Source organism: Macrobrachium nipponense, chromosome 26, assembly GCF_015104395.2.
Source record: "Macrobrachium nipponense isolate FS-2020 chromosome 26, ASM1510439v2, whole genome shotgun sequence".
NCBI classification, from domain to species: domain Eukaryota; kingdom Metazoa; phylum Arthropoda; class Malacostraca; order Decapoda; family Palaemonidae; genus Macrobrachium; species Macrobrachium nipponense.
Window position 1 is genome coordinate 41671883 of NC_087215.1, and position 14753 is coordinate 41686635.

Consider the following 14753-nt stretch of genomic DNA (forward strand, 5'->3'; position numbering starts at 1 on the left):
CTTGGTAGACTGTCAACAACTTGTGGTATAAGGTGCTGTATGGGGACTCGGTGGGATTTAGCTTCTTGCTGTAGAAGGCAAGTGGTTGAGGAGTGCCGTGGATCACCTGCTCCCGGATGGCACCGCAGGCGACGTTGCTGGTGTCAGTAGTGAGCTGTAAGGGTGCATCAGGGTCTTGGAAAGTGAGAATGACGGCCAAAGTAAGGGACGACTTTGTCTGCTGAAGGCCCGTTGTTGAGCTACCTCCCACACCAACTTCTTTGGTTTCCACTTCAGGAATTCTGTCAAAGGGGATATGGTGTTGGCAATGTTCGGGAGGAATTGGCGATAGTAATTTACCATCCTGAGGAACTCTTGCAGGACTTTGACTGTCATCGGGATCAGGAAATTTTCGACTGCCTCCACCTTTGATGTCATTGGGCGTACATCTGACACGTATATTGTTTGCCCCAGGAAGTCCGCCTTCTAGACGCTGAAGGTGCATTTGTCGAAACGGACGACCAGTCCATTTTCCTGGAGGTGGTTTACTACAGCTCGGACATGCTACATGTGCTCCTCAGGGGATCTGGAAAAGATTAAAATATTGAGGACGTAGCATACGCAGAAGGGCAGGTCCCCCAGGATGCTGTCCATCAGGTGTTGAAAGGTGGCTCCAGCGCTCCTCATGCCGAAGGTAGAATATGCAAAGACGTATGACCCGAATGGCGTGATAATAGTGGTCTTGGGGATGTCCTCGTGGTGCACAGGGACCTGAAAGTAAGACTTCAAAAGGTCCAACTTTGTGAAAATCTTTGTGCCGTACAAGGCACCGGTCATGTCCTGCATGTTTGGCAGGGGGTAGTGATCAGGGGTCTTCACCAGGTTCAGTCGCCAGTAGTCTCTGCACGGCCTCCAGGTCCCGTCTGATTTCCTCACCATGTGGAAGGGCGAGGCCCAGGGGCTCGATGGCTTTTCGCAGATCCCCATCCGTTCCATCTCAGCAAAGGCCCTCTTGCCATTACGAAGGCGATTTGGAGGAAGTCGGTGGAATTTCGCATGTGTGGGGATGCCCATGGTATTGATATGATGGAATATACCATGCTTGGCCGGGGTGCCAGTCACCTGGCGCAGTTCCAGCATGAAAACTTCGGGGAACTCCTGCAGGAGGTTGCCGTATTTGTGCGGTGCAATGGAGTAGATGGCAGGGATGCCCAGGCTTGTGGAAAGCGGGACAGAGCAGCATGTTTCTGTATCAAGAGGCGCTTGCCAGCCACATCAACCAGGAGTCCATGCTGCGCCAGGAAATCCGCCCCCAGGAAAGGGGCCCTGACGTCTGCGATGATGAATGGCCATGTGTAATTATGCCCCATGACTGATATCTTCAGAGGCTTTGTACTGTAGGAGTGGATGGGAGTCCTGTTGGCAGCTACAAGGGCGGTCACGACATCGGGGGTGCAGGCTCAATCGTCTCCTGACAAAGGGAACACAGACTGCATTGCCGCCCTGGTGCTGATGAGCAGCATGCGGCCGGAGATCACGTCGTAGACATAGAAACCTACGGAGTGATCGAGGAGTTGTCTGCTTTGTGAGGACCTGGCATTGTCAATATTTCTCACTCGTCAGTCGTCAGGAGATGTAAATTGCGGGCCAAACCAATTGTGAAAAACACCAAAACACACCAGGAAGGTGTGCCATATTTAGTCCGCTAATGGCATTGGTGTGTCTGCGGAAAGGAGCTTTTAGAGGCCTAAACTGTGGCGCTGTTGTGAGTCCATTAAAGGCTTTCTGAAGGTGAGCGGCTGTAATCCATTCCGTTAAAGGCTGGGCCTAAACCACTGAGTCACCATCCAATCCGGGAGATCACCAGTTGTGAGGTATCGACAATTAGGCAGGTAAGCGAGTACTGACTTTATTATATGTTGTTTGAGATTAAGCTGGCCTTGTGCCAGCACGGGCTCTTGCTCGTAGAGCAGCCCGTATTAACTTTATTATAGATCAAAATGGGTTTATGAGCACAGCATGCGGACCGCAATGTAGTCCGACCTGAGAGAGATAGGAAAACGGGGATCGGCAGCAGCCGATCTGTGTTTTCTCAAACACAATTATATGAATACAATTAAGGCTATGTACAACAAATAGACATGTTATATACATCGGCAGAAAGGCCGGAAAGTGCTCTATACAAAGGTTTAATCTACTACAAAGCGGAGACGATGAATATATGTACAAAAATGTTGCAAAAGCATTGTCTTACCAAGGTCCTTTTAAATATTACTCGGAGAGGTCGGCTCATCAGTGGAGCTACGCGCATGTGGGCGGAGCTTTCGTGACGTTAAGTTTCGGAGACGGTGGCCGAGGTTTGACCTGACTAAAGGTAGTCTTACTTGGTCTCTGTCACGTTTATTAACTTCCAGCAGCCATGCCTTCCATTTTTGCTGTATTTGGATGTCATAGTAATAGCAAAATGACCATTAATTAGGGTATTCGATATTTTAGTTCCCAAAAGAAGAAAAAACGAAGAAGAAATGGATGCATGCTTGCAAATGCGCAGACGATGTTTACTGGAAGCATGCTCTTCTCCAGAAGTCTCTGTTCAAGAAATTATTGCACAGCCTGAAGAGAGTTCTGACAAAATACAATTAACAAGTAGAGGAAGTGGAAGAGCTAAAGAAAAAATAGAGCATTTGAAAGACCGATCAAGAACTGAAACTGGTTAATTTTGAAATGGAAGTGACAGAACCTAAGTTCACATTAACATAAATAAACAAGTTATTTCAACCTGTGCTAAGTACAAACACGATAATGCTCTCAATAAACCAATAAGCTTGTCAGTCAATGGCGCGATGAAGACATATCGTCAGCTTTCACTTCTCAGAAGCATGAGCACCAAAGCTATTCATATTTGCGAACTAAAAGAGGATTTCCTCTGCCATCAAAAAGTACAAAAGAACAAACGAGCGCAAAATCTGAAATGTGAGCCGGTTATTTTTCATATGGTTCTGTCACTGATGAAGGCAAAATAAAAAACTATGACGGAAATACAAAAAAACTTGCCGTTATTTCAGTTGATGAAATGAATATTGGTAGTAAGTGGAGTTATGACAAAGGTATGGACGTTTTGTATGAACCTCATGATAAAGTTCAAGTGGTTAAGAGGTTTTATGGGAAGCTGGAAGCAACTCATATACTACCAATATGATGACTGATATTATTATAAATGTTGAAAAAGCTCGCTTTGCCGTTGAGGCAATTGTCCATGATCTTGGACCTAATAATTTGCGGGTTTGGAAAGAATTCGGGATTGATCCCCTTTACCCTGAGAAAGTCACTTTTAAAAACCCATGTGCTGACAGGAATGTCTTCTTATTTGCTGATGCTCCATTTGGTAAAGTTAATTGGCAATCATTTTCTGGACCACGGATTTCTTATGGAAAATGGAAACAGTGTATCTGATGCCTGTGTCCGTGAAATGCTAATGAAAACCGTATCAGAGTATGCCTTAGCATATAAAATTAATGAAACACATATCATGTAAGTGGCTTACAAAGACAGCGTGTAAAGTATGCTGTACAGCTACTTACAAAGTCATGTACTAAGGCATTGTATTTTTTTAGGAGAAAGGGCCTTACTAGAGAGCAACAATTGGAAGGAAACTGCCGATTTTATAGCTACAGTGAATGAATGGTTCGATGTCATGAATTCCTCTATGATGTTCGTGACATAAAAGCCCGCAATGCATTTGGGATAAATTTGGATAGCCAGAAAAGGGCTTTACAAAAAATGGTCGATGCTATGCTGGGAATAAGGGTAAAAAACCCAAAATTGAATTGCCTTTACAAATTCTAAAAAGTTGTAATATTATCTTGTCACTCAATGATTGGGCTACATAACATGCTAAAACAGTCATGACATTTCTTTTTTTATGACACGGAGATTAATTCAAGACTGTCTTGAAGTTTTTGGATGCATCAGGCAGATGAGGGGTTCTCATGATCATCCCAATGCCGTTAATTTAATATAGATTGAAAAACTTTTTTCTAGGTTGGGATATTGAAACTTGACCCGTTATCCCATGAAATGGTATCATCTGGACGTGATGGAAACGGACATGATAATCTTTCCATGACAGGGAACTGGCCTTTGAAATATGTATGAGAAACAATCATTTTTACAGACCTGAATTTGACGTGGATCTTAAGAATGACGAAATGTTCTCTGAGGAAAGGTAGAATTTGCTAAATGTCAGAAATCAGGAGACACCACGGGATCTGTTATCGAGGAAGAGTCCATAAAATATATCGGTGGATATGTAGTGAAAAAGTTTCCTTTAAATATCCAAATATAGGGTACATTGTTAACAGCAAGACGTCAGAGACATTGGGTCCATTATATAAGCTAAGAAGGAAAACATTAGCACCATCAGACGACCTTTTTTCTAAACTGAAAATTTGTAGAGAAATTTTTACAGCAATTCATGGCTATGGTCTTAGACCAGGAACGGAATGCATAAAAAAACAATGGCTGCTGAAATGAAATCTGCTGTCGCTGGTGTTGCTGACGAGGTTGTGGAATTTTTTGCCAAAATATCAGTGTGTTTAGAATGCGGCACCTTACAACATTATCGACGAGTAAAAGAAACAGAGGACTTGCAGGACTACAGTACGAAAACCCATGAAAACAACAACTTATTTTTTCCCCTCAGGGTCCACACTGGCTCGGTGGGAGAAACAAACTCATGCATATATCAATGCCTTCACCATTAAACTGTCATCTTTGTTCTGTTAATCTGTTAGAATTGAAATGAGAGTTCATTGTACAAACAAACTTTCTCTATGTTAATCCTTAACTCGTTATAGGATTTAGTACCAAGGACAACTTTCTCTACGTTAATCCATACCTCCTTGGTTAGGGATAAGTGACGATCAATACATTACAGTATTTGTGTTCCCTTGAAAGGTACCTCTATTCCTTATGACTTTTTGTTAAGAAGCATCAGATTATTATGAAACTTTGAAGTATGGTCTTTCATAAGGAACATCTGTACTTTAAGTAAAACAAAAATAAAAATATTTATACATTAAGAAGTATTTTTTTGGAAAGGTATCCTTGCATCGTGTTACTACGTATACATGTCAGAGTCAGTGCTGTCAGGGGGAGACTGTTCGTAGCGTGACGTCATGCGCAGAGGGAACGTATTTTCGCTCGCTGATGAGCCGACACCTCTCCCAGTATATTTAAAGGACCTTGGTCCTTACAAGGGGCACCGCTTCTGGTGTTGGTGCTTTGTCTGTTTTCATGCGCCTACCTTGATTTTTTTATATGTCTTCGTCTGCAAAAATAATTCCTTTCATTGGTTCAATTCCTATTATGCTTAAATATAATATTAAATTCATACACTCCTGCTCCACACAGTGGAGTAACATATGGTACTCGCTTTGTTTTATGTTCAAGTTTCTGTTCTGTATTCTTTTATGTCACTTTATATTTTTGGTTGTATTATCATTCTATATTTCTTTTATTAGGTTCTTTGTATTCTGAACGTCTGATAGCATAGATTGTCATTCAAAGTTACTAAAACTACTTATATTATCTCTTGCCTGTTCTTGTCATATATCTTCACCGTTCTGAAATACTGTTATTCCTTCTTAACATGTCTATATATTCTCATATTTTATTATGTCTGTCTTTGTTGTTATTTTTTTTCTTGGTCTCGATATTCTTCAAATAACCTTTTAAATGTTTTCATTCTCATTACGTTACCCTCTTTATTGTCGATTCAGGTGTCGTCTTTTTTCTTTCTTACCGATGGATTGTAACAGTAGTTGTTACCTCAAGATGAAATCAGTGTAACGGCGCTCTAAAGTGCTTTTTTTTTTAGTATCATGCTTTCAGTAACATCATTTCGTCAGCTATGAGACGGACAGTTTCTGTTATCTCTACACAAGCCTTTATAAACAATATTCCAGTAATCTCTCAAGAGCCATTTATAAGGTGTTCTGACAATATTCCAATTTCCTATGGTCAATCAGAGTGAATACATCAAAAGGCAAAACATTGAAGTTGTCCGAGACCTACGTCCGTCATTTAAGTTTTCTTAATTTGATGTTTTTATAAAAATAGCAAAACACTTGTGCGTATCTTCTCAAAGTGTCTATATTTTAGTCTTATTATGATATGAAAGATGTTATAGATTTTATTTTAGCTATATTACTTAGTAATTATAATATTAATGCACTTTTCCAGATATTTATGCCTACAAAAAATGAGAACATTAACGTATGACTGACGACGGGAATGTCGAAGGAAACTTAGGTAACACACGAAAGTTTAAAGTAGAGAAAGGCTAAAGCTTAATAGATTAGATTATTAAATTAGCGGTGACTTTAGACAGAGTTGGTTTCAATTCTGGTCGTTGTACGTGAGATCTCCGATTCTCTGTGGGCTAACCAATCTGGTAGAAAAGGATATCGGTATTTTGGACATCGTTCTGGTAAGTCCTGCTTTCGGTAGGCTAATGTACCGTAGGGCACGATAGCCTAGGCTTCACATAGCCTAATGTGCAATGTAAATTTAGTTCTTTTTAATCAACATTTTATTTATTGTTTAGAGCTATGCGCTCTTGCAGGCTAGGGTTCGGCCTAATTGTGTTATGAAAATGGATCAGGCTACCAAACTAGCCTAGCTTAACTGCTCAACTACCTAGGTACTAGGTACATGCTAAGGCCTATTTTTATAGTGTCGATTTTTCAGGAACTAGGTAGCAAAGATAAGAGTACCAAAGCAATAGGTACGGTAAATGACTGAGCGGTGACATAGGGGCCACCTCTCTCGGAATGCGGCCACTTCCCGATAAAGTGCTTGAATTACTATATTTCGTAATTTAGGAGAACACTTGGCTACTTCATGAGGGGGTAGTTTACAGTTTAGTTGGCCAGGCCGCGCAATACCTTTTGCCCGGCCCATAATCCCTCCGCCAAGGTAAGTAGGTAGTCCCTTCGACCTGGAAGACCTACCAGACTCGCAAGGCACTACCATTCAAGACAGTCAACATGGCGTCACCGTCTACTCGTCATCCCGTCCGTCGCACATTGGTTTTGCCGCTGCTAATTTAGTAATGTTTTCGGACTTGATCAAGTTCTGTGACGATATTGACGTTATGTCGTTCCTTTTCAAAAGTGGCCTTTTAGGCAATTTTAGTGATCAATATGAACGCTGCAAAGAGGGAACATTGAGCCTCGTGAAAGAGGAAGACAGTTTTGTGCCCCAAGTCAGGTTAGTGTGGTTTGTTTGGTTAGGTCACAACCTTTGTTACCATACTGGGGGGTCCCGGCCAGGTCAGGGCACACGCCCTAAGTCAGGTTAGGTTGGTTCGTTTGGTTAGGTCACAATCATTGTTAGTATATTGGGGAGTCCAGGGGGGCAAAGCCCCCCAGGCCAGGTTAGGGCATATGCCCTTAGTTAGGTTAGGTTGGTTAGTTTGGTTTAGGCTTTTCTATAATCTTTTACTGCTCGATTTCAAAAATCGCGCCAAAACATACGCGCGCCATCTTGTTTGTATTCGTCCGCCAGTTACCCAGGAGACGAATCTCTTGGCCAACTAAACTGTAGGTACTAGAGGTCTTGGTTTGCTGCCTGGATGGGCCACAACTCCAGACTGATGCTCACGGTAGCCAATTCAAGTACTTTTTCGGGAAGGTGGCCGCATTCCGGGATCGGCGGGCGCTACGTCGCTGCTCAGTCATTTATCCTAATGGTAGCCTTTGCAGAAGGAATGGTCAAATTTTATGTATAACCCAAAAGATTCTGGGAAAACTCATAGCATCAGTGACAATACAGAGGTCACATGGTACGGGCTAGGTAACCCCTTAACTGTACCTAGTATTCCTTTACCATTTTGGTGATTGACTATTTTTTGTTTTCTGTAAAAAAACCTATTGTGCCAGCTTTGTCTGTCTGTCCACACTTTATTATGTCTGCGCTGAGATTTAAAAAACTACTGAGGCTACAGGGCTGCAGGGTGGTAATTTGATCATCCATCCTCCAATCATCAAACATACCAAATTGCAGCCCTCTAACCTCAGTATTTTAAAATTTTATTAAAGGTTGAAATTAGCCGTAATCGTGCTTCTGGCAACGATATGTATAGGCCAGGCCACTACCAGGTCTTGGTTAAAGTTTCACAGGATGTGGCTCATACAGCATTATACCAAGACCACCGAAAGATAGATCTATTGCACTGAAGAAACTTTGGTGCATTATTTAATTGTCTGTGTTGTTTTTCCTGTACCTCACCTTCACTCTGACTATGCTTGGTGCATGCATGGTCTTTCAGGGCAGGACAGGGATTCTTGATTATCTTAGACTTGAGGTTCTCTCTCCTTCTAATCTCTCTAAGCTTTTGAGCTTGCTTTGAGTCTAGTTCCCTCTCTGTGGGACAAAGGAGTTTGATGACCCTTCGTGTGGCTCACTTATTCCTCATTTTCCAAATCTATAGACCAGGTTTGGTTTATGGGTGGCAAGTTTGGAGTGGTTTCTCTCCCTTTTTTTTTTCCTTAAAGTTATACAGACTCTTGGTCCTTTGTGTTAGGAATTACTTTCAGCGAAGGCTGGAGTTCAGCCGTTGAACTTTGAAACAAGGTGGTTTGACAGTTTATTCGTGAGTCTCGTCCCGACTGGATGAAAACATTCCACTTTGCTTTTGGCCGCCATCAAGTAAGGATGTGTTTTTCACCTCTCTGCCCAACTGCTGTTTAAGTTTTTCACCTTGCCTGGTGAGATCTTTCTGTTGTTGTATGTTAGCTGTGTATATTTATGTATTTGTGATATCCATTTTATTATGCAAACCCATGATTCACAAAAGCCACGGAATGCTTGCTTCTCCTAGCACGTATGCCCAGGACTGGGAGTAAGAGATGTGGGAACTTTTGTTCCTTTGTGGATGTTCACCCTCATGCCCCTTTGCACTAAAATTTTTGGGAGTGAATGCACCAGAGATTTAACCTAACCCAACTTCTGTTTCCTCAGGTGTGGCAGCGTTGCATTTTGGGGACCTGCAGCAGGCTTGGATGACACTTGGCCTTCCACGCACTCCTTCATTGCTAGGCCTAGTGTCACATTTCACTTCTGTACTTATGACTCATGTGGATGTGGTGGTGACAACTTTGACTTTATCCTTCTCAGGTTATGTGGTGCCTCCACATTTGGTATACTGCCATCATCCTACTAGTGTCACTCCCACAGTGACGAGGGGTATACTCACCCTCATTTGTCAAAGACAAACCAGACAGTGCCTCTTCCTCCTGGTTTTGCGATGTAGTCAGCCGCTGCCACATTTGTTTCTGTGGCACCTTGGGCACCCTCCCCCTTGGATCTCCCTCGGGATGTTGGGTCTCCTGTAGGGTAGGTCCTGTGCCTTTGCCTGCTGCAGCCCTTGCTCCTGTGCCTGCTCCAGTTGCCTCTTGGATGGGGGACCTTACTGCCATCCTGAGGAAACTGACGAAGAAGAAGCAGAAGAAGAGAGCTCGCCAGGTGTCGTCATCTTCCTCGTCATCTTCAGCTTCATCATCGCCTGCCGCCCCTGCCCCTTTGACTTCTTAGGCTAAACCGCCGAAGAAGACGGTCATCTCTCCTCCCCCTAAGAAGTCTTGTCATGGGACTTATGTAGGTTTGTCTCCTCGCACTGAGGAGACAGTTAGGTCTCCCGCTGGTTCTCTTCTTCCTTTGGAAAGAGGAACTGTCACGGTTTCCCCAGGGTCTAGAGTGACGGGAGCCATAGGAGCACAAACTTCGGTTTCACATAAGTGGCCTACCAAACAATTACATTAGCTGTATGCTTTCTTACCTGGCAGTCGAAAATTCAAATTCCTGGCGGCGGTAGCGCCATTGTTCGTGTAGGTGATACAGATCCCACCCAACCACTTTCGGGAATACCTTGGTACTGCTGAGCTTAAGATTTCAATTCGTTTTCTTGCGCCACGGCACCGGGGTAAACAACTGGTGGTTTGTGTTGCAGTCAACTTCGTCGCCATTGTGGATTTTCTTTTTGGTGGATGTACAATTTCTTGGTTGGCTTTTTTGCTTCACAGTTTAACTGCCTAGTTTATTAACGATTTATTACGAAGATGTCTGATGCTAGTTCTTCTTCAGTTAGGTTTTGCAGCAGTGGTTGCAAAACTAGATTAGCTAAACTATGTTACGAGCCGCACTCCAAATGTGTTAAATGTAGGGGTCAGTGCTGTAGCAAGGAATTAACTTGTGATGAGTGCCGTAGTTTAGATGAACAAGGTTGGAAGACTTTTCAAGCTCATTTGGATAAGATGGACAAAGATAGGAAAGGAAAGCAGCTCTTAGAGCGGGTAGTAAAACTAGAGTAGAAGACAACTCCCGTGCCTTCAGAGGCAAAGGCAAAACCGTCACCGCTATCTTCTCCACTTTTATTGAATATTTCACCTATTGATAGTCCTCCAACTTCAGTACCAATTACTCCAGACCAGGTATCCCATGTTTCCGATTCCAACACCATTTCCTTGTTAGAGTCCAAGATGGACAAGAAATTTGAGTTCTTGGCGAAATCCGTTATGGATTTGGGTATGTCGTTTCGTGCGTTCGTAGAGAAGTCAAGTGAAAAGGCCAGTGTTAGGCCAAGTGTCAGTGTTGTGTCGAGGGAGGCGGCTGTCCGTTCCCCCTGTTCTCCTAGACGAAGGTCACTGTCATACTCCCCAGCTCCCGGGAGAAGACATACCGGAGGTGGAAGGGAGACTGGGGGAGTTTGCCCACGGTCAGTCGCCGACTCCGTCGACGTAGTCGACTCGCGAGTGTCCAGAAAACGCCGCTGGAAAGGCGTAGATATCAGTGAGGCGCAGTTGTCGTCTGACTCGGAAGTGCAGTCGCCTGTGTCGAGGCGAAAAGTGTGGTGTGATTTAGTGTCGCGTCCATTGAAGAGACATGCCCAGCGTACGAGAGGGATGTCGCCGCCTGTTAAGAAATCCAAGGAGCACTGGAGTCCACAACCTTCCTGCAGTTTCGCACCGGACCAGTTTTTCCGGGAAGATCATCAGTCCTCTTCGGATAGCGTAACTTCGGACGGAGTCAGACGCTCACGTGCTTCACAGCACTCGCGTGCTTGCGAGACTGCCTCGCCTCGTTGTGTATCGTTAGGAGTTCATTCGCCTCGAGGAGTTTCGACTCGTTCGCCCCATTCGTCTCGAGCTGCTTCAACTCGTTCGCCTCATTCGTCTCGAGCTGCTTCGACTCGTTCGCCTCATACGTCTCGAGCTGTTTCCACTCGTGCGCCTCATTCGCCTCGAGCTGCTTCGACTCATTCGCCTCATACGTCTCGAGCTGTTTCGACTCGTACGCCTCATTCGCCTCGAGATGCTTCGACTTGTTCGCCTTATATGTCTTGTGTTGTTTCGACTCCCAGTCGTTCATTTTCGAAGAAGAGCCGTACGACAGCCACGACTTCGTCTTCGCCTAAGGATGATGTGAAGGCCAAACCCTTGCTAGAGGGTTCCGCTTTGGGTCCCTTTAAACATCAACTTCAAGAATTGATGGTCTTTTTAAAGAAGACAACGAGCCATACAGAAAAGGAAGACGGGGTATCGGCCGTTCTGTCAGAAGAGGAAACTCAAGACCAGGATGCGAAGTCCTCTTCTGCTTATTCTAGTCTGTTAAGGTTTCTTTTACAGACTTATCCGGATTGTTTTGAACCTACTTCGCCTTCTTCACCTCCGTCGATGTTTGTGAAGGATAGGAGATCAGCGCCTTCGGGGTTACCGAAACTAGTTCTTTCTCAGTCCTCGAAGAAAGCACTGAAGGAAGTAGAAGAGTGGCTTGCTAAGAAGAGGGAGTCAGGCAAGTCTTCGTTCGCTTTTCCTCCATCGAAGCTGCAGAATAAAACCTACAGGTTTTATGCGACAGGAGAAGTTCCTTCTTTGGGAGTTTCTGCCTCCTCCCAAGGAGACTTCTCCGGTCTTGTGGACTCAAACAGACGAGCAGCGTTCTCAGTTGCTAAAGTGTTGTTTCTTCATCCGAGTTGGATCACCTGGTGAAGAACTTATCCAAGTTGATCGAAGTCTTCAGTTTTCTGGATTGGACTATTGCAGCGTTAGCCAGAAAAATTGAAGATTGCCAGTCTCTAGATGAGGATTTATCTGCCAACTGCCTCAATGTGTTGTCCTGTGCGGACAGGACAGTGAGATACGGTTCAGGGGAATTGGCTGCCCTATTCACTATGGGAGTACTAAAGAAGAGAACGGTGGTGCTTCTTCACATCTCGAGGAGTAACCACGAACCAAAAATCAGCTTTGTTGTTCTCCCCCCGAGTAAATTTCATCTGTTTCCAGAAGAAACCATTAAGCATGTGCTGTCGGACCTCGAGAAAAAGTCCACCAACGATCTCCTTTTTCAGTCAGCGAGAAGACCTAAGGAACCTCCAGCGACAGGAGCCAAAGCTTTTCCTCTACAAAAACATCCCTTTCGAGGAGGTTAATCGAGGTGGCAGCAGAGACCAAGAACAAATCTACGAACCACCTCCAAGTCTACCAAGAAACCTTCCTTTAAGACAGAGAAATGATTGGAAGGTCCCTTCCTTCCAACGGCCCCAACCCCGCCCCCCCTCACCACCCGTGGGGGCAAGACTGACCTCCACGACTACTGGGAGGAATGGAGTCGTAGAGGAGCAGAACAGTGGGTAATTCAGGTGCTTCGAGAGGGATATGTGATCCCTTTTACGCAGGATCCACCACTGTACAATACACCTGTCTGTTTGACAGCATACTCGACAGGATCAACAAGAGCTTTGGCTTTAGCCAAAGAAGTAGAAGGGCTCATCAACAAAGAGGCCATAGAGGAAGTAACAGACACGAACTCCCCAGGGTTTTACAACAGGCTCTTCGTAGTCCCCAAGGCATCAGGGGGATGGAGACCTGTGTTGGATGTAAGCGCTCTGAACCTCTTCGTCCGGAAGACGAAATTCCGAATGGAAACCAGTCGATCGGTAATGTCAGCCATCCAACTGGGCAACTGGATGGTATCTCTCAACATGAAGGATGCATACTTCCATGTCCCCATCCATCAGGACTCCAGGAAGTTCCTGAGATTCGTCTTCAAGAAGAGAGTCTTCGAGTTCAGAGCCCTCTGCTTCGGTCTATCAACCGCCCCTCAAGTATTTACTCGGATTCTTGCTCCTCTGGGAAAGTGGCTGCATTTGATGGGGATCAACACAGCTTTTTACTTAGACGACTGGCTCCTGAGAGCCAGATCCAGGCATCAGTGTGTGAAGGACTTGGAGAAGACACCTACGTTGACACAACAATTGGGTATCATAGTAAACACGGAGAAGTCCCAATTGATTCCAACTCAGAGGATTCTCCATTTAGGGATGATACTAGACTCTAGCTTTTCGGGTTTTCTCTCCCCGAAGAGGATAGAGTCCTTGCCTGTCAAACAAAGTCCAGCAATTTCTGGTTCGCCTGTCCTGCTCAGCACTCGAATGGATGAGCCTACTCGGGACCCTGGCTTCAGTGGAGAGTTTTGTCAGGTTAGGACGCCTACACATGAGGCCGCTTCAGTTCTTCCTTAAAGCAAATTGGGTCATGATGTAAGTGAACTATCAAGTGTCCTATCTTAGAACTTTTGCTTAAAGGTGAGACTCCATTGCTGGCTATATAGAAGACTATAGAAACAGTTTTTGCACACTCATTTTCATGACTGGAAACATATGTCCAGGTGAAGATTCAACTTGCCAGTCAGTTGTTAAGGCTAGCTTCACAACTTTAGGAGAAAATCTAAGTGAAAGGTGAGTTTTGATAGGAGAACTTAACTAAAAGGTGATGGTTTTTATATTCGTTTTTATACAAACCAGAATCTTTTATCATCATCCCACCTCATTATACCACATAGTCCCTGATGCCATAAGAAAAGTTCCGAGTTATGATAGATGTGTGGAGGATTCCTCTCACTCACCACCAAGTAACCACTTATTACTGACTTCATTGACCCTCCCCAGCTCATGCTAGGAATACTCCCTACATAAAGCTCTGGTTAGTATACCTAGGAAAAATACAAATTACTTTTAAAAATCTCATACATTTCCACACCACAAATAACTCCTTACCTAGTTCCTTGTAAGTTTATCAATGGAGTCTTTTGCCAACTAAACCTGAAAACTGTGACATTTTTAAATTTTAACCCTTCAAAAGTTGGCTAATGAAAGATTTTCTGGAATTGATTATATAATGGAAGAATTTTAATGCTTCTGAACAGAGACTCTTTGAAAACTTATTTTAAAGTTTTTAGAGGTGACAACTTTTAGATGGTATTTACATAAAGGCATTGCTTAGGATGATTTTATTATACCATTCTTAAAATGCATTGTTTGTGTTTATTATATGTATCATGTAATAACAATGAAGGTTAAATACTAAATTGTAAGGAATCTTGTTTATAATTTTACCACTTCTTTCAGCAAAACCAGCTAGAGAAATGACAGTGCATAGCAGTATCATTAAATATGGGCTACGGTATTATTGTAGGTAAGACAATTTTATAATTTTTTAAATTTTAAAACTACCAGTTTAGGATAAATTCTGTTTGTTCCTACACCGTATACAAACCTTCCGTCCTTTACTAGGATAGATTGCAGCTCAGCTGAAACTACCAAATAATACATTCTTTTATATACCAAGGTAATAACTACTGGGCTGGTAATTACCTGCCCGGCAGTGGGGAAGCACTGCCTCCCCACCAGCTCACTGAGTCGTCACTTTGATTAC

General features: G+C 43.7%; 1 long non-coding RNA gene across 2 annotated transcripts; it reads left to right on the forward strand.

Annotated features, from left to right (window-relative positions):
* Window positions 1–5690: 5690 nt before the first annotated feature.
* On the forward strand, window positions 5691–14514 carry LOC135199801 (uncharacterized). 2 transcript variants are annotated; one of them, XR_010311125.1, is made up of 3 exons: window positions 5691–5970; window positions 6223–6469; window positions 14447–14514. It is a non-coding gene; the product is annotated as an uncharacterized LOC135199801 (long non-coding RNA). The 2 variants fall into 2 exon arrangements; XR_010311124.1 differs by having other exon boundaries at window positions 5692–6109.
* The last annotated feature ends 239 nt before the right edge of the window (window positions 14515–14753 follow it).